This window comes from Podarcis muralis, chromosome 6, assembly GCF_964188315.1.
Source record: "Podarcis muralis chromosome 6, rPodMur119.hap1.1, whole genome shotgun sequence".
Taxonomy (NCBI): domain Eukaryota; kingdom Metazoa; phylum Chordata; class Lepidosauria; order Squamata; family Lacertidae; genus Podarcis; species Podarcis muralis.
The window spans coordinates 72,599,230-72,618,457 of record NC_135660.1 but is presented as its reverse complement, the minus strand read 5'-3'; the positions used below and the strand labels follow the sequence as shown (position 1 = coordinate 72,618,457).

Here is a 19,228-nt window from a genome sequence, read left to right as displayed (position 1 = left end):
AAAGAAATCCTTGGTATCACACTGTGCCATGTTTGCTAGGTACTCAAAGCATAAAATTGCTCACATTTGTAATGACCTGGATGCCATGGTTGATGCATTTCAGTCAGTGAAGGTGTCTAGGGCATTGTTTGGCTCTACTTTGTTGCATGATTTTCCGTTATTAAGGCCACAAGCCCCTTTGCCAAGTCTAGCCAGCCATTCGTTTGCTTCCCTCTTGGTCCCCTCTGCTCCCCCCCCCCATCTAGCAGCAGTGCTGGCCCTCTTGGAGGTGGAGTGAAGCAACACCAGCCGATTTCTGGTAAGATCTCTTGAGATTTCACGAGATCTCACTGGAAATTGACACTGAGGCTGGCATCGCTCATTGCTGCACATTTGGCATGAAGGAACCCTTCATAACCTGCCTTCTATACAAAAAGAGTAGAACTGGCCCATCTGTGTTTGTTTGTTTGTTTGTTTGTTTGTTTGTTTGTTTCCCCTGTTTATACAGAACTGTTCTTCTTCTTATGATATGGTGGGGCCTCATAATGGCGATGCTGTAAGTAGTGGTGTGTCTTCGCTTCCCTATCCAGTTTGTTGTTATTTCATTTCCCATTCATTTAAATAGCTTTATTTTACTAGTTTATTCATTTTCCTATTGATATATATATATGGAAAATCCCATCGGTCTTCTGCTGCATGCACTGACTTTCCCCAGGCCATCAGACCTGCCAACTTTCAGAGAGAGAAGACAAGGGTCATACATTTTATAGACAATTGAAAAGGGTCTGTTCTTAGGACATTCAGTTACTTTCAACAGGAGAACCCAGAAGTGGAATTTTTGATCCTACTGGCACAAAATCTTTAGGTGTACTTCCAAACAAAGCCCCTAGCACCAGATCTGCCAGATTTCAGATAGTTAGGACACAGGGATACCATTTTATAGGCAATTAAGGAAGGTTGTAAGACGCAACCTAAATGCTACCTGTACTAAATAGAGATTCCAGCTTTATGAATCTCACAGTGCCAGCCCTCCTGCCTTCCCCAGACAAAGAGTTCTAGCCCATTTATTCCATGCATAACAATTACCACTTTTGAAAGTGGTTAAAAACAAACGAAAGAAGGAATAATTGTTTTCCATTCTAATTCATTCAAATGTATGTGCATCCTTGAGATAAGGTTCAAAAAGTTGACCTTGTTAGTTCTGTAACATGTAAAAATGTCATACACACAAGCATAACGGGAGCATGGACCCAGCTGTCTTTTGTCACTGTTGCAAGGCTGTTTTTGATCTTTGTGATTTGCTTTCTATTGTTTTAGCGAAGGCTCAAATGGGAATTTTTTTGAAAGGATTCTAATAGATCAGCGCAAGACAGAGCCAGCTATTTCCCCACTGCTTTAATGCCTCTGTGAACCGCTAAGGCTCAAAGAAACAGAAAGGGAAATTATTTTGGAGGAAAGAAAGAAAATTGCAGGGGGAATTGGGATGGCACTGGGATAAGCAACTCTTACTCTTAACTTTTGGTAATAGCTAGAATTACGCAAAACTGAAGAAACCCTCAGAGCTCAGATTTCAGTTCAAAAGGTCTCCAACTGCTCATAAAGTCTATGAATAGATGGTCTGGAGGAGGGAGGAGGAAAAGGTAGAGGATGGGTGGCTATTTTGGCATGAAAAGACTAAAAAGCCATACCACTCAGGTCTCCAAAGATGCCTTCCAATTGATCATAAATACAGCTTGATGAAAAGAATATGAATTGTGTAATTTTTCACCAGCTCACTATGTCTACAGCCTCAGTTTAAGTGTACGGTTGTAATTTTAATTTCCATAGCTCTTGACATTATGTTGTTCTCAGGGAAAAAAAGAGATAGATGTGCACACCACATCTAAATAAATAATTGAGTACTTTAATGCAAATGCTTGCTTTGAAGCTTTGTTTTAACGCTCTTTATAAAGCTGAGCTGAAGGGAAATTTCCTTTGACATGTAGCAAGAAAGAAATAACCCTGGATGTGATTTCTCTAATGAATGCTACCAATGAGAGAACTCATAAATAATATTGTGTCCCCAAAGGCTTAGTTCAGGAGGTCTTTAAGCAAAGGAGCAATTAATTACTTTAGTGGGATTAAGCACATGTTTAAATTTAGGTATGTGTTTAAATACTTAGCAGCGCAGGGAATTTGATGAATGAAAAACGATCACCGAAATCAATGAAAGTTTTGCAGGCAAGGGTTTTCATAAAATCCTAGAATTGTAGAGTTGGAAAATACCCAAAGGATCATCTAGTCCAACCCCATGCAATTCATTTCTTCAGTGAATTAAGTTTTATTAAAGATCACAACAATTTCTTGATTGCCAAATACAGCAGTTTAAATGGTCATTGTCTGTTAATGATTCAGGGCATTGATGGAAGCATAGGAAGCTGCTTAAGACCAAGACCGGCCATTGGGGCTTCTCTCTCAGTTGTCTATTTACTGACTGGCAGCTGTTTCCCAGGGTTTCAGACAAGGGGCATTTCCAGCCCTACCTGGAGACTGAAACGGGAAACTTTTGCATGCCAAGCCATACCCCTCCCCCATTCCTCAGATGAAAATAGGGACATTTCTCACTGTCCGGCAACTGACTCTCTCCGACCCCCCATTCTTTGTCTCCCCCACACAGAGCATTTCCTGTTAGAAGAAGGGCGAGTGCTGCCACCACCTTCCTGCCCAGAGCAGCCCTGCCCTCTGTCTGCCCCTCAGAGTCTGCATGTCACACGGGGCACAGCCTCTCCTCCTCACTTGCTCTCCAGCAGCCGCTCTGAGCTGCCCAAGGGAGGAGGCTGGCAGCACTGCCCATGGAGAGGCAACAAGATTCTTCCTCACAGCTGCCGTAGCTTGGCACAAGCACCAGCTCACCCTCCTCTTTGAGCATGGCGGTGCTTGTGAGGGGAAAAGGGACATTCCAGGATCAAATCGGAAGCCTGGGTGGCTTTCATAAATCTTGGACTGACCCTAGAAAATCAGGACACTTTGGAGGGTATGCTAAGCAGATGTTCTACCGCTGAGCTACAGCCCTTCCTCAAAGGTAAGCCAGGATCCAAAGAATCTCCAACTAGTTCCATGAACACAAGGCAGCTTTAAACTTTGATTTCACAAAGAGTAGCCCCATCCGCATATGCCACATGCCAATCTGCTTTTGAATCTAAGGCAGAATGCAAAAGCAATTTGTGGTGGGGCAGGAGTGGGGGTACTATTGAAAGTCCTCCCCATCCTGCAATCTCAATATGTATGCCCAAGCTGCTAGACACACTTTGAGTATCTCTTTGGAGCCCATCAAATGCTGTATCACTTCCACTATTAAAGCTAGAATTCATCCTAAGCATGAGAAGCAAAACAAAGCTTTCTGGCTTTCCAGGCAACAGTATTCTGTTTTTGTTTTGTTTTAAGTATGACAGACACTTTCAAATCAGAGAAAAGCATAAATATATCCTAAAGCGCTCTCTAATGCTGTTAGTTTCCAAGCTGTTTATTATTACTGCTTTTGTTTAAATCAGAGTAATAAAATGTAAAACCATGGATTAAATATGATTTGCAATAAGCTTGTATCAGGATCTTTTTTTGAAAAAAGATCTGGAAAGGTTCTGCTGAATTAACATTTAATGGCAAAATAATATAACTGCAGAGAACCTATAAAATCTCAGTAGGGTAAGTTGGAATCCATTTCTGTCCCTGAATAATCTAATATTATTTGGAAATACTTGTCTCTAGTGGGAATATTTCAATGATACTTCTTGACATATTAATAAAATGGTCTCTCTCTCTTAATTTTTTATATTTAAAATCATATATTTCTAGCAAATTTAAAAATGGATGTAAAAACAGGCATTACCCACATCATTCAAGTTGAAGAAGTACTCTGATGAAAATCTAATTAAGGATATTACTGGGAGAAAGGGGGGGAGGGAGACAACAGCCGCCAAACTGGTTCCTCTGAGAGGAGGATATTAACTAGATGCAGATCTAGATGAGGGAAAGAAGAATCTATAACCCTCCTTCCTGTGTCAACCGCTTGTAGGGGGTCCACACAATCAAATGAGAAGATGGGCTGTGCTGCTGTCCACACTCAGGAGGTCACACAGCTTCCTTGCCTCCCCTGCCCCCCCCCCCCGCCAAACATCCAGGCACTGAGTGTGGATGTCTGCAGAGGGAAAACCTGTATGTTCCTCAGATGCTAGAACTAGTGCATTGCTGAAAATGTATTTTCACCATGCGGACCTTCCCACCACCTTGTCTCTCCCGCTCACCCTACCAGGAAGCAGCCCACCTGCTAGGTAATGAGCATAGCAGCTCCTTTTCATCTGGGGAGCTACTTCTGGAGCACACCGAACATAGGCGCACGATAACCAGGCTCTCTGAATTCCCTCACTTCAGTTAAAGTCTGGGAGCAGACATTACAAAGCACCTCTCTTCCCTTTTCATATCAGGAAGCATGGGCAGCTGGGGAGGCCCCAGAACTCTGAAGAAATGTATCATAATGTTGGGAAACGCTGAGGCCGATGCCTCTCCCCCAACGCAGCACCGCCCGGGATGATTCATCACTCCTGTGTCCTGTTGCGCTGATGTGGCCCATATCCAAGGACATGAGCACACGGTCCAAACAGAAGCTGAAGTGCGACAGCTAAGCCTAATTTATTATGTACAAAATCAAACTTAACAGAGCGAAGAAAACATGGCTCCTCTCTTACTTCCTTAGGGAGAAGGGAAAAGCAAAAGCAATACAGAACGGAACAGCGTATCTAAACTTCCGTTCCCATGACATCCAACACTCTGGAATGTAAACACAGATGCGTGACATGTAACAATCACACATCTGCAGCACGGAGGAATGAAATTTCCAACACAGAGGGAAAACTACACAGACCACCACTGGCCACTTTGCAACAATAAGACCACACCTACCAAAATTCTAAAGTGTGGGGAAACAGGTGGGGGAAGAAAACCTCTGAGAAAACAGAGAACATGTTTTGACACAGCACCAGCTGGATCCCATCTCCCATCGCCTATATGCACTTTTGGTGGCTATGACATTGGGTTGAGCCATTAGATATCAGTTACCCTGATAAAGGGCTCCAGGGAAAGGTTTGCTTTGTCTGGAATTCCAGATAGGGACCGTGGGCCATAGCAGCTTCCCAAGCGGTGGCCCTGTTGGGAATGTCCCACTTGATGTATGTTGAGGGGTAACCTGCTACTTAGGGTTGACCCACTTACTGATCCAGCAGCAGGAGGGTTGCTTGATATCTGTACATACCCAATGCCTTCGCCAAAACCAGCTCACATCTGTCATCGATAAAGCTGTGGCCTGTTTCAACCCAATCCTGATGTCCTATGTCTTATTTTTACCCTGGACTGACCCCTGGTGGGTCACACACTTTCCGTGCCTGGGCACGCATGCCTAACCCATAGACACCCATGCATAATGTGTGAACATGGGGGATATGGAGCTATGCAACCTTGGAGTCAGCAATGTGGCCCTGTTGCCCCTTCAGCTCACGTGGACCCCCTTTTCACATGATTAATCTGTGAAAGAGGCTAATGTGATATTCTAACATTACCCTTTCGATGTGAAAAATGTTAGCTTGCAACTCTCCTCTGCCTTCCACATTTTCAATATCCCATAGAAAGGAAGTTGTCTGCTTCTCATTAGGTCAATATTTAATTACAATAAACAGGTTGGTCTGGTTGCTTTTTAAATACAAAGTTAATCTATATTTCTATCCAAATGGAAATTTCCTCCATGTTGTTCAGTCAGTGGCATAGCTTAGCCTCAGTTTTTATTGCTCTTTAAGTATAGATAGAAAGCAGGGTAGCTAACAGTTTAAAGAAGAGAAACAGAAGCAGAACTCTTGACGCTAAGCAGACCTGATAGCTAAATCGAGCTAGATTATTGAGCTTGCAGCTGCTTCTCCTGATGTTGTTGGGTTTTTTTTTTGGGGGGGGGGGTTGCCATTGGCTTCAGAGATACCAAAGTCAGTGCCAATGCAGACATGACTTTAATTGCATAGTGAGCAAATCTCTAAGAGGTCTAGTAAAGTAGAAAAGAACATATTATTTTCATCTGTCCATTGTACAACTAGCTATGCAAACACGTTTTATCCCCCTTTTTGGGGTACTTAATATCACGGCACAATGAAAATACAGATTCTATCTGTCTGACATTAACCCAGAAGTAACTGGCTGAGTTTTTATCAATAGTATCTCTTAGAGTGGTGAATGGCACTATTTAGTGGGAAGAAACGCCAATGAAATTCCTCGTTATTGCATATTTTTACATGGCTGTTTATTTGTATCTATTTTAAGATTTGATATATGGATGTTTTATGACAGCCTATATTTGTAATATATAGGGTGGTGTTATGGGTAAAACATCAGCGCCTAGGACTTGCCGATCGCATGGTCGGCGGTTCAAATCCCCGCGCCTGCCAACCTAGCAGTTCAAAAGCACCTCCGGGTGCAAGTAGATAAATAGGGACCGCTTACCAGCGGGAAGGTACACGGCGTTCCGTGTGCTGCGCTGGCTCGCCAGATGCAGCTTGTCACACTGGCCACGTGACCCGGAAGTGTCTGCGGACAGCGCCTCTCCCGGCCTATAGAGTGAGATGAGCGCACAACCCTAGAGTCTGGCAAGACTGGCCCGTACGGGCAGGGGTACCTTTACCTTTTTATATTTGTAATGGGATGCGTGTGGCGCTGTGGTCTAAACCACAGAGCCTAGGGCTTGTCAATCAGAAGGTCGGCGGTTCAAATCCCCACGATGGGGTGAGCTCCCATTGCTCAGTCCCTGCTCCTGCCAACCTAGCAGTTCGAAAGCACATCATAGTGCAAGTAGATAAATAGGTACCGCTCCAGTGGGAAGGTAAACAGCGTTTCCATGTGCTGCTCTGGTTCGCCATGCTGGCCACATGACCCGGAAGCTCCCTCGGCCAATAAAGCGAGATGAGCGCCACAACCCCAGAGTTGTCCGCGACTGGACCTAAAGGTCAGGGGTCCCCTTTACCCCCTATATTTGTAATGCCTAATAAAGGTTTGGCGAAGTAAGACATTGAATCAATAAATAATATCATTAAAGCAAAACAAAAACCCCAATAACACAAAACCAGCAATATAAAAGCATAAAAACAGGAATTCAGGGCAACACATGGCTCCTGCTTCACATATAGCCAGTGAAGGAGCATGCTACAAGTACAGGGACAATAATGGAAAATGCCTGTTTTGGCATCACTGTCCTATGCTTTATTATATTTCATAACATAAATTTCATAGCATTTATATACCACTTGATTTTTCTTATAACCCCCCCCCCCAAACTGGTTATTATATTTTATCATATGCTGTAGAGTAGAGTACCGCAAGTATAATTTCCATTCTTTGCAGTTATGCAGTCTAGGGGAGAAAATCCATTGATGCCCAAATCACAGTTAAACCTTCTTCCCCTATGCACAACTGTCCTGATGAGAAACACCCCCACCCTGCAGCTGTAATTAAATGAAGGAAAAAAACCACATAGCCCCAAGCTGCACATTTAACCTAATGTATAGTTTGACCCTATGACACAATACTTGTATTTTTAGGCATTACTCATCCTCCCTCTCTTGCATGCAGCTCTCCAGCTGCGGAAGGGAGTTCTCAGAGGGCTCTAATTAGCCCTCCCTCCTTAACCTCCCCACTGGCCCTCAGTTCGTGTTCTCTCTCTCTCTCTCTCTCTCCCCTCACACTTGCATTGTCCTGGGTGCACTACAATGTTTTTAGCTATTACCTCACGCGGAAATCCATTAACCCACTTTTCACTTGACACCTGGTGCACACGGGATTCTTGCAACAAGCAAAGGGCCCTGAAGATGGATAGACACCTCTGTAAGGCATGGGATAGCTTTATGCTCACTGCAGTGGCTCGGTGCTAGGAATGCGTGAGGAGTTCAATTTCTGTGAATACCGATGCAAACTGACCTGATCTGACCTCCCGGAAAATGTGTGGAGCTGAATGTAATTATTCTTTCAATTTTGTGATACGGTTCTTGGCTCAGTAATGAACCAAAATGCACTGAAATGCATGTTAAAGGATAAGATGTGTTTAGAAATGTGTACATTGAGATAAACATAAATATTTAAATGTGGGTTTGTGATGAACATGAAATTTCATGTGGATCTTTTCAAAAAAGAAAATAGGAGGAATGGACATATGGATAAAGATTGACCTGGAATAGACTACCAATCCCATCTCTATTCTGTGAATCTTCCCCTTCTTTTGTGTTTGCAAAAGGCACTGCTGTCACTTTAGTTTATTTATATAAATTGTTTTCTAGAAGTGCAACAGTTGGATGAAGCAGGATCATTTGCACGGTGCTTAAATTTTGTGTGCCTTGGCTCCTGCAAATGCTCCAATAAGTAGAGAGAGATTTCAGCAGGAGCTGATTCAAACAGTATTGATTAACGTTTGCTTTGCTGTTCTCTGAGGTATTCTAGTGATTTCCCGGAACTGGATTTAAGGATCCGGATTCAATTCCTCACTTAGCCTTGGTCAGAAAGCATAAGGGGAAGAGCTAAGGATGGTGACAAGATTTTCTGGGCCCTGTATGCTATATATCAGACATGTTCAACCAGTCAACCACGATTGACAGGTAGATCCCTGGGATGATCCAGGTCGATCACGAGTGCTCCTGGTCAATTGTGTTAATGGATAATGAATGTCACAGCTTCCCGCCCCTGGTGTTTGGTCTGTTTTGCTGCCACAGCAGCAAGCACAAGTAAGTGCAACGCATTTGAGTGGAAGCGTAGGTAAAGAACCCCCCCCCCCGAAAAGCTCAATAACTTTGGGCAACCTTCTCCCGCTTCCACCCACCCACCCACCCACCCCCGCTCCCCCTCCCTCCAAAGACAATGTGTAGATCACTGCCAGTTTTTTTATACTAGGAGTAGATTGCAGTCTCTTGGGAGTTGGATGTTCCTGCTATATATTGATCTCACCTTTCTGCAATCTATCAGCAAAAACTTCTGCTGATGTCCATATAACAACAGCTCACCTGTGTGGAGGAGCTGCAGCAATAGCCTCCCTCCAGTGGCATCAGCAGGGCAGGGTGAGGAGTGAGATTGTGATGATTCTGTCATGGCGATGAAGTCACAAACTTCATTTGCATTTGTTAGCCATCTGCCATGCTAATGGTGGCAGTAGGCTGGGCCTAAGGTTGTCAACTTTTGATTTCAAGGAAGAGTGAGGCCAGACAAGCATGGCAGAATTTGGTTATGAGGACCTGGTATCCTGTGGTTGCAACTGAATGAATTGGGAAGGGTAGGGCTAGGATAGAATTTTTCAGATCATGGCATACCCTTCAAGACTTCACAGACAAAATAGGCATACCTTTGAAACAGGGAAGTTTTTAACGTGTGATATTTTACTGTATTTGTGGTTTTTATGGAAGCCGCCCAGAGTGGCTGGGGAGGCCCAGCCAGATGGGCGGGGTATAAATAATATATTATTATTATTATTATTATTATTATTATTATTATTATTATTATTATCCCAGTTCTTGTACAGTTGGAGAGCATCCCTGGGTATAGCTTGCTGAAGGTTCTGCCTTGCAACAGACTACCAGCAGTTCAAAAGGTATCTCTGGAACTGCATGTTATAAAGTGGCAAGCTGTGACTGCAAGATGCCTTAGCATTCATATGTATGTGCCTGGAGGCAAAATACACACTACAATGAGATTTAACTTCTCGGGTCTCTTGGGGGTGGGGGTGCGTGGATCCTCCTGAAAAATGACCCTTCTAGAAACTAACACCAATGTTTTCTAACATCCCCAAAGGGCAGACATGGGGGTAGAGACCCACCAGAAATAAGAAGGGATGGAGTGTGTGAAATGCAACTGGTAGTATGGGTGGAGGTTGGTAGAAGGTGGAGTTTACTACATTTTCAGGCCCCAGTATTGGTTGGCAGACAAAATTCAGTATTATAGACAGCAAAATACCAGCTGGTACTGGGGAAAGGACATAGCTCAATGGTAGAGCATCTGATAAGAGCTGTTCAACTGTGGAATGGACTTCCTCAGAAGGTTGTGGATTCCGCTTCACTGGAGGTTTTTAAGCAGAGGTCTGTCACGTACAATCTAGTTGAGATTCCTGCATTGCAGGGGATTGCACTAGATGGTCCTTGGCGTCGACCTCCAACTCTACAGTTTTGTGCTTCTAGGCATGCAGGTCCCAGATTCCATCCCCAGCATTTCCAGCTAGAGCTGGAATAGTTCCCTGTCTGAAACCCTGCCAGTCAGTAGTGCTAACTTGGATGCATCATCTGTCTGATTTGGTTGAAGACAGTTTCTTATGATCCTACCAAGGGGATGTGCTGAGAGACAGAAAAAGCCAATGTGACAAACATAGCTGCAGCTGGAACCAGGTGGATGCCATCCCAGCATATTATGTTGGTGCAAGCTATAAGGCATTGGCAGGCACTCATGGAGACTGGACCTGGGACAATTGTACCCTTTCCATTGTCCTTTTGGTAGTCGTTGATCAATATCAGAGTACATGTTTTGCATGTAGTTCAACCCTCAACATATTTAATACCTGAGGCTCTGTAAGGCACTTCCAAACAAAGCAGGCAGTAGTGGGTTGCATGACCTTAAGCACTTGTATTTTTACTGGGCTTACAAATGATACATTTAAGAGATCTCTCCATGCTCTTCAAATTTCTTACTTTTGACTGAGAAGCTACAGAAACCCTTTGGCCACAATGGGACTACTACAGAATCATAGAATCACAGAGTTGGAAGAGACCACAGGGCGATCGAGTCCAACCCCCTGCCAAGCAGGAAACAAAAATCTGTTGAATGGTCATATTAATAAAGGATGCCTTTATCCTAAATATTAGAACCATGGACTTTATAAGAGTTCTTTATTGAGAGAATATATACATGCAACCAAGGACACATGCAACCAAATGTCTTCTGCCCCTAAGGTAAAGGTAAAGGTACCCCTGCCCGTACGGGCCAGTCTTGACAGACTCTAGGGTTTTGCGCCCATCTCACTCAAGAGGCCGGGGGCCAGCGCTGTCCGGAGACACTTCCGGGTCACGTGGCCAGCGTGACATCGCTGCTCTGGCGAGCCAGAGCCGCACACGGAAACGCCGTTTACCTTCCCGCTAGTAAGCGGTCCCTATTTATCTACTTGCACCCGGGGGTGCTTTCGAACTGCTAGGTTGGCAGGCGCTGGGACCGAACAACGGGAGCGCACCCCGCTGCGGGGATTCGAACCGCCGACCTTTCGATCGGCAAGCCCTAGGCGCTGAGGCTTTTACCCACAGCGCCACCCGACTTTCTGCCCCAACCCCACTTTAAAGCTGGTGCAGCATGAATAATCTCACCAATAGCAGAGGATCCATCCATGCCATCTCCAGCTACATGGCTCACTGCTAGGAGACAGCTTGCTTTGTTTGTCTGTTGTTCAGTCCCAATGGATGATTGCTTGATTCCATGCACATGTGAGCTGGCCCTTCAGTACACCATCTGGCAAACTGAAACTATATTTCCTTGGAGAAGTGACAGATGCCCCTGGGATGAAGTCAGCATTTTGCATTGGATATCCTTGCCACCAAGGAGACCTCAGTGGATCTCAGAACACCATTCCATGCCAACATCTTTTAACAGTGCCTGTCAAAACTTTATGATCAGATGCCATCCTTCAAGTCCTCCTTAGATGGGAGGTGAAAAGAGGTCCTTCTCAGTTGTGATGCCCTCTCTATGGAATGCCCTCCCTAGGGAGGCTCCCCTTCGTCCCCAGTCAAATATATTTGTATGCGCTTGGGTTCTTCCAGTATGTCGTTGAAGGTGGCTTTAACTGATGGTTTTATCTCTCTGCTGTGTTTCTGTGGTTCTCCTAATTTTATTGTACTTGATAAGATTTTTGTAAGTTGCGCCTGAATTTTTTATAGACAGAAGGGCAGGATATAAATATTTTAGATAAATAAATAAAAACATGATACCCACTGCAGGAAGAAAGAAATGTGGTACAGGCTTGCTATTCCAAGCCCTTTCACTGGGAATTATTCCTCCATTGCTGCTTATGTCTTTTTCATTTAGTTTCTGTGCAACAAAGACTGAGCAACCCATCAGAAAGTTTGCCCATTCACTTTACGTGCTCTTTCAAAGCCTTGTTCTAAATGCAGATAGTCCTAGTTGCTTTCAGAAATGTTTTGAAAACTAATTAGCTAAGTTGGGGTGATGTGCAAAGCATTTAGAATTCCTGTTATCCCTTGAGTCTGATAAACCATGAAATCATGCATAAGTCACCAATTAAGCTCATCCAATGTTTAATGGGTAAAAGATCAGATATATTTGAACTTCATTCAAGCCAATTATGTTTCCCCCACAAACTGGTGCAGTGAAACTATTAATGGATCTTGACTTTGCCTTAGGCTTGAAGCTACCAATTTGTTCCTTTTTGCATGAAACTTCTTACTCAGTACATGTTACATTTTCTTGCTATTTAAATTATCTTGATCTGTCAGATGCTCTGAGAGAGAATGTTGCTTAATGTTCTGAGATGGATATTAGTGCAGAAGGAATTTGGAATAAATTAATTGCACTCAGTAGTCACTACATGTGCAGAGCTTGTGGCCTACCAAGATGAGTGCAACCCACCAACCATATATGGGGTCCATCAAGCACTGAAAAAGTGGGTGGTGGGTGACAGGAAGCACCTAGCCACAATCCATGGCTGGTGAGATGCAATGCGCTCAGAGCGTCGGAAATAGTTCAAACTTGTTAAATTTATAATGTTGCTTTAATAAAGGAAATCACTTTGGTTTACTTACTTTCTAGATTCCTTTTCAGTTTTCTGTTTTAACTTCCTATAGCCTTGTGGCTGACCTTTGAGTGACCGTAGGTAGCCTAACAGTGAAAGCCTTACTCAGAAGCAAGCCCCATTGAGTTCAACTGGGACTTACTCCTAGATAAACTGCTATAGGACTGCAGCCTTAGGGAAGCATAGAATCATTTTGAGAATATTAAGATGATGTTGTAGAGGAACTAATGGGTATGTAATTGGGAGCAGAAATTTGCATAAAAATTTGAAAATATATTTCAAAGCTTGGAAACATCAAAGCACATTCAAATGCCAAGCTATCAATGTGGATGTTCAGTGTTTTTTTAAAAGAAAAATGAAAGACAGAAATGTACGAGTTTCAGTTTTAAGTTGACTAATTATATCAAATAATTTCAGACAAATGCAATACCTTCCCCTTTTCTATTTTTCCTGAATGTGGCTAATGTGCTTTTTCAGTATATATGGTAAGGACAAAGTCCTCCTGTTTTTCTGAAAGCAATGGGCTTTAATGCTGCCCTTGACAATGTGATAAAGGTGATGCTCTGAGTTTTATTGCATGTTAACATATTTATTTATTCAAGCAGTGCTTTTTTCCCTGGGGGATACTCAAGGATACGTAGTACCAGTACCTTTTTTTCTAGAAGAAAAGTACTGTATGCAAATATGTATATTTATAAACCTTGGGTGAAAGTACAATTTATTTTAGTGAATGCTTTATGGCCAAATGGTCTCCTTAATAAAAAAAATTCACAGTGTTCACAACAACATTGTTAACATTCCAGCAAACCAAACAGTGAAGAGTCAATTCATGTAATGAGTCATTTTCATGCAGCATATCTACAGCAATTTATTTTGAATGCCATTGAGGTCCATTAAAATCCCATCGATATTGATGGGAGAATGAAGCACATTTTGGGGCCTTCTCCCCTTGAAAACAATAATTGCTTAGCATTGGGTCAACAATATATGCACGAGTATGGAAGTTGCAGTCCCACTACCTCTCCATTCCAAACAGGAGGAATAGAGCATTTGACAGCTCATGGAATCATTATGAGATTGCAGAAGAAGGCCAAGTCCTTGCAAATTGTCCAACAAAATGCATATACCCCAAGTTCCTTGGCAACAGAAGTTTCAGTTAAGTGGGCATGAGGGGAGGAAGCCGTGACAGATTAGTATAAAACCAACAGAAGTTTGTCATGCTGATATACCCTTATCGCTGGTGTCACCACTCCTCGAGGCTGAATGAGTCAACTGGACCTTTCTGAGCTTTATAATTATTTATATTGGTTGCATATAAAATGAAAGCCAAGAGTCTGAGTAGTGAAAGAAAGTACTGCTGTTGAGGAGAGGACAGGCCACACACCCCAATATGGAGACTTGATGCGCTTGTTCTTCCCTTCCCTCAGCCATTTCCCACTGTTTACAGTCCTGATGGCACATTCCAAAATAAAACTTAGAAGGAAGGTCACAGTGCTTTGGCAGAGATGCTCATAAATCAATAACTTTCCTTGGCGTCATCGTATCTCGTTCATTATGTCATTTGGCTTAGTAATTCACCTTGAAGAGTGTGCTAACCAGGCAATGGCACAGCCAGGTTCAGGTGAGCACAGGACTGCAAGGAACACTGAAGTACAGAAAGAGATTGCTTGAGTGAAAGTGGGGCGGCGGCGGGGGGGGGGGCAGTCAAAATGCAGGGTGTCCTGTTAATGGAAAATAGGCAGAAAATGCCATGGATCTAGCCTGATGTCATCTTTTTTGAGGCCCTATGCTGATAATGGCTTATATCTCATAAGGGTCTTGTAGCTCGGCTTCAGTAGGTTATTCAATGAATACAATGAACTTTTAAAATAATTTATATAGCAATTTGCCCTCATAAGACATTTTAATCAATAGTATGTTGTAGTACTGATACCATCACTCCCTGTATCCTTGCTTCTAATATCCCCATTTCATTACAATGCATTCTTGATGTAAACATTAAAGCAGGTCTGCACAATCTGTAATCACAGGTAGTCATTCAGTCATGATCTGCCGCCCCTCCTCCTTGTTTTTACTGTCCCAGGCAGGCAGCAAAACGAGAAGAACAAGGTGGTAGGTAGATCAGTGCTGTGCAGGCGCAGCAGCTGGAGTTCCAGATTGATCACCAGTGGGCCCACACCTTGCTGACCTCTCTACTGCACCCCTCCCTCCTAAGTGGTAGCAATGTCACAGCTGCAGGGAGGACAGATGTGCACCCCCACCTCTTCCCACCAACCACTTCGGGTGACGAGTGAGCTGTGGGGTGTTTTTTTAATGCATCACAAGTTGTAAAGGCAAGGATGGAGAACCTGCAGCCCTCCAGATGCTGTTGGACTCCAACTACCCTCATCCCTGACTGAGGTTGATGTGAGTTGGAGGCCATGCTGGTTGAGGTTGATAGCAGCTGGAGTCTTTATGGAAGACCGCAAGAAAGGCAATCATTGTTGGCACCTGCCTGTTTTGTATTTGGCTTATCTGAGTCTATCCTCTTGTCCTCTTTTCTTTTCTACAGGTTTTAAATAGAGCAGCTTTTCTTCTAAATTTATTCCTGCCAAATCCCCACAAGAGCACATGTGCTTTTTCTAAGAAATAAGCCGAACTATTGTCTGAAACTATTTCACCATGCCTAAACCTGCGGTGGAGTTTGGCTCCCATGTATTACAGAATCAGTTTTATCCTGAAAGCAGGTGGGCTGGTGGTACTTGAGTGAACATTTTCATTAGCCTGCATTGTAGCACATGCTCTGAGAAGATTTTCATAGTTTTCACAATGCTTGGGAAAACATGCTTTATGGCTGAAGCTAGCATATGTGTATATAGCTGCAACCACACAAGGATTTTCCTGATACGATGACACCATGCTGTTTTTAAGTCACTACCATGTATGTGTGTGTATACAAGACAGGCCAGGCCAGTAAGATGGCATGGATTGTTGCCCTTTGAGCTTCCTAACAGCAGTTTGCTGGCACTTTTAAATGTACATCCCCATTCCCACATATGGCAGCGATCAGAGTGCCCAGCTTAAGACTGGGAACAAACATCCTGGGTCAAATCCCATTCAGCTATGAATCTCACTAGGGCATCTTGGGTCAGTCAGTCTTTATCCCCATAATTTGGCTTGCAGGACTGTTGTGAGAATAAGAGGGGGGAGAAACTTGTAAGACGCACTAAGCTCCTCGGATAAAAACAGATGTAAAAGAATTAATCATCAAGAGATGTCAGAACTCGCCATAAAAGCCTCCCTTGTTCTCTTAGAATGACAATGGCACCCACCTGAGAGGTGCCAGAACTGAGTTCTGGTGAGTTCCAGCTGAAAAAAGCCCTAAGAATAAGAATAATAAATATATATTTATTTTTTAGATGAACAATTAGTTGGATCATAGTGACCATCTATCTGTTTTATAGTGAAGATAAATGGCTTATTCCTCCAAGCTTTCTCTAAAAGTCTGGTAGAATTGCGCTTATTATTACAGTGATGATGAAAATGATCTTATTGAAATAGCTTTGAAATATCTTAAGAAATGGAAGGAAAATGTTGGAAAGAAAGCCAAATCTGGAAAGTACTATTGGCTCTTATGTCTCTCTTAATCTGCAGAAAGTTATATAGAATTGTACTCAAGTCAACACAGAGTTTTGCTTCTTAATTTCAATTTAAATGTTGGTAGCAGTAGTAAGACATTTTCCGGAGGCAAAATGCCTTACAGTGCAGAAGATAATGGCTTCCACTGCAGTTTTCCAAGTGCCTTTTTCATGAATATATTGCATCCCACTGGTTTCATGCAATAGTGTGAGATGGTAGCATTTCTACTTTGAGTGGACTTGATTAATCACAGCAGAAAGTCTAATTCTATGTGTCATACTCCGGCAGATCTATTATTGCACAGAGAATAGGTGACATCGTATCTCTCATCATTTTCCGAGCCACACACCAGACCCAGGACAAGTTCACAAAACAGGTCCCATTCTTCATGGACGCACACTGTATAATGAAATATTTTATATTTAATTTTGAAAATTGTACGGATAGATCTTATCACTTTATAAGTTTAATTTTATAAAGTGAGCACTTCCCCCTCCTCCACCTTGGCAATGATTTTGTTTAACCTTGTCGTGCTGGTCACCTATACCACAAGAATTTAAGTATACAGTATAAGGAATGAAGCTTCTGTTCACAGCAAGTCCATTTGGTCTGGGAGTGGCAGTGTCATATTGTAACTAAGAACTTGCCTGAGTATGCTCTTTCTCCTCTGCGCTTCAAGTCCTTTTTCCTTTTTGTGTTGCATCTTTCGGATTGTATGACTGAGGGTAGGCACTGTCTTATTTTTCATCTTTGTGAGCTGTTCTGGGAGACTTTTTAACCCGAAGAGTGGGCTAAAAGTGCTTTGAATGAATGAAGCTAAGCAATACTCTATTACAATATAAAGCATGCTGAAATCTAGAAATATAATACATAGATCCAGTGCTTTTTTTCTGGGGATACACAGAGGTATGCATACCCCTAAACATTTTGTGAACCTTTGTACTTTTGTCCATTTACTGTATTTATTTTTCCTGTTTTGAACAATAAAATGGTGAATTTCTTGAAATCATTTTCTTAAAATGAGGCTACTCCTAAACATTTTTTTTTAAGGAAAAAAAAAGCACTGCATAGATCAGCCATAATTGCAGTCTTTCTTCTCTAGGCTTGTGGCTAATTCACAAGAACAGGGCTGGGGTGGGGGTGTTCATATAGGGCTGGTTAACATATGTAGCAACCCATATGTGATCCCCACCCAAAAGAGAAAGGACTTCTTCAAGATTCTGGACAAACTCATGTGGAAGTGTTCTTCTGATAAACTATTACAACATCCGCATTGATCAGTGACTTGTGGTCAGTGGACTAGGGGGACTAGGCTAGTCTCCTAAAGGTTCCCTGTAAATTAGAGTAGGGAGAGAGGTATGATTCTACAAGGGGGCCCAAGAGCTCTTCGGCCACTTTCCCAAAAGCCCAGCTTTGAGAAGGAGGCGTGATGCTCACATACATTTCCTCCCTGGAATTGCGGGCGCCTCTGGCCCTAACTGTTCACCTATGGAAAATATCACAACATGCCACAGGCATCAATAATGTCCCCCACAAAAAAGCTAGTCAAAAATGCAGGTTTTACCTTGGAAGAAGGCCATGTTGATTCTTAAGAGGAGAGTCCATAGTTCAGTATTCCCAGGTCTAGTCCTTGGCAAATAGGAAATCACAGCTGGCAGCCACTTCAATCATCTCTTAAGCCTCTCCAACCCTCTCCTACCTTCATATGCTTATATCCTCAGCAGCTCTGATTTCTGTGATGACAGCAGCACTTCTTGGCATCGCCATTAACAACTGTTCCTTTCCTACGCCAAGTAAACTTGCTATATCACAAATTCTCCCTCACTGCTCACCTTTCATTGCCCACCCTCAAGTGAATCAAACGGATTCTAACTGCCTTAGAATGCTGCTAACAACCTCTCCTCCTCATTCCAAAGGCTAGGGCATTGCAACAGGAGCAGGGCATTTCACCCCAAACTGCCTTCCAGACTGTTGATTGTCTTGCATCCTATATGCAAGATTAGGGTTGCCATATTTCAAAAAGTGAAAATCTGGACACAAAAGTTGTTGAGCATTTTTGGCAAAGTTGCTCGCTCTTGTGATGCTCACTATAATCTGGATAGCTAAGAGTCGGATGCAACTAAACAATGAAGACAATTGTTTTTCTTCTTTGTGATCATCTGCTCTTGCCAGGGATGAAGATAAATAAATCTGCTGTTTTCAGCTTTTCTCCATTTCTCATGTTTCTGAATTCAGTTCCATATCCATGTCAGTTTGTGGGGTTTTTTTAATGAAAATTTGTGCATGTTTTTATCTGCAACTTGGTGTGCAGTTTTTCCTAATAGTGTACACATTGTTTGCAAGCCATATCCCCCAATAGAATGTGTTTTTGTAAGATGTTTCCACTAAAGACATTGTTGAGGGTACTTTTTATCATCTGCATAGTTTTACATTTTTTTGGTTGGAGAACTTGCATCACAACATTCACAGATGTGCAGATTTTGAAAGGTAGCTGCATTTTAGCTCACACATTGGCCCAGGAATGACAAGTTAGATAGGCTCACATTAAAGTGCAAACAGAACAAATTGCTCACCCATCCTTACTCATAGCTATCATCTGAAGAAACACAAGATTAACATGCAAAAAACATCTTAGGAAATGTAATTATGTCTCCAAAGAAATTTCTTGATTCCGAAAGAGTAATACCACAGCACTTGTCAAAAATTATAACAAACTACATTTGAGTGTAATTCAAAACACATGATGCAGGGGTGAGGGGTGGTGATAACCTAGTGCGAAAGATAACAACATGACTTAGGGTGCTT

The 19,228-nt window shown here is 42.7% G+C and overlaps 1 long non-coding RNA gene across 1 annotated transcript in view; it reads left to right on the top strand.

Annotated features, from left to right (window-relative positions):
* Positions 1-1,614: 1,614 nt before the first annotated feature.
* LOC144328044 (uncharacterized) overlaps positions 1,615-19,228 on the top strand; it is a 174,430-nt gene continuing 156,816 nt past the window's right edge. The window contains exon 1 of the long non-coding RNA XR_013393280.1: positions 1,615-3,040. This is a non-coding gene — a long non-coding RNA (uncharacterized LOC144328044). The remainder of the gene's footprint in view (positions 3,041-19,228) is intronic.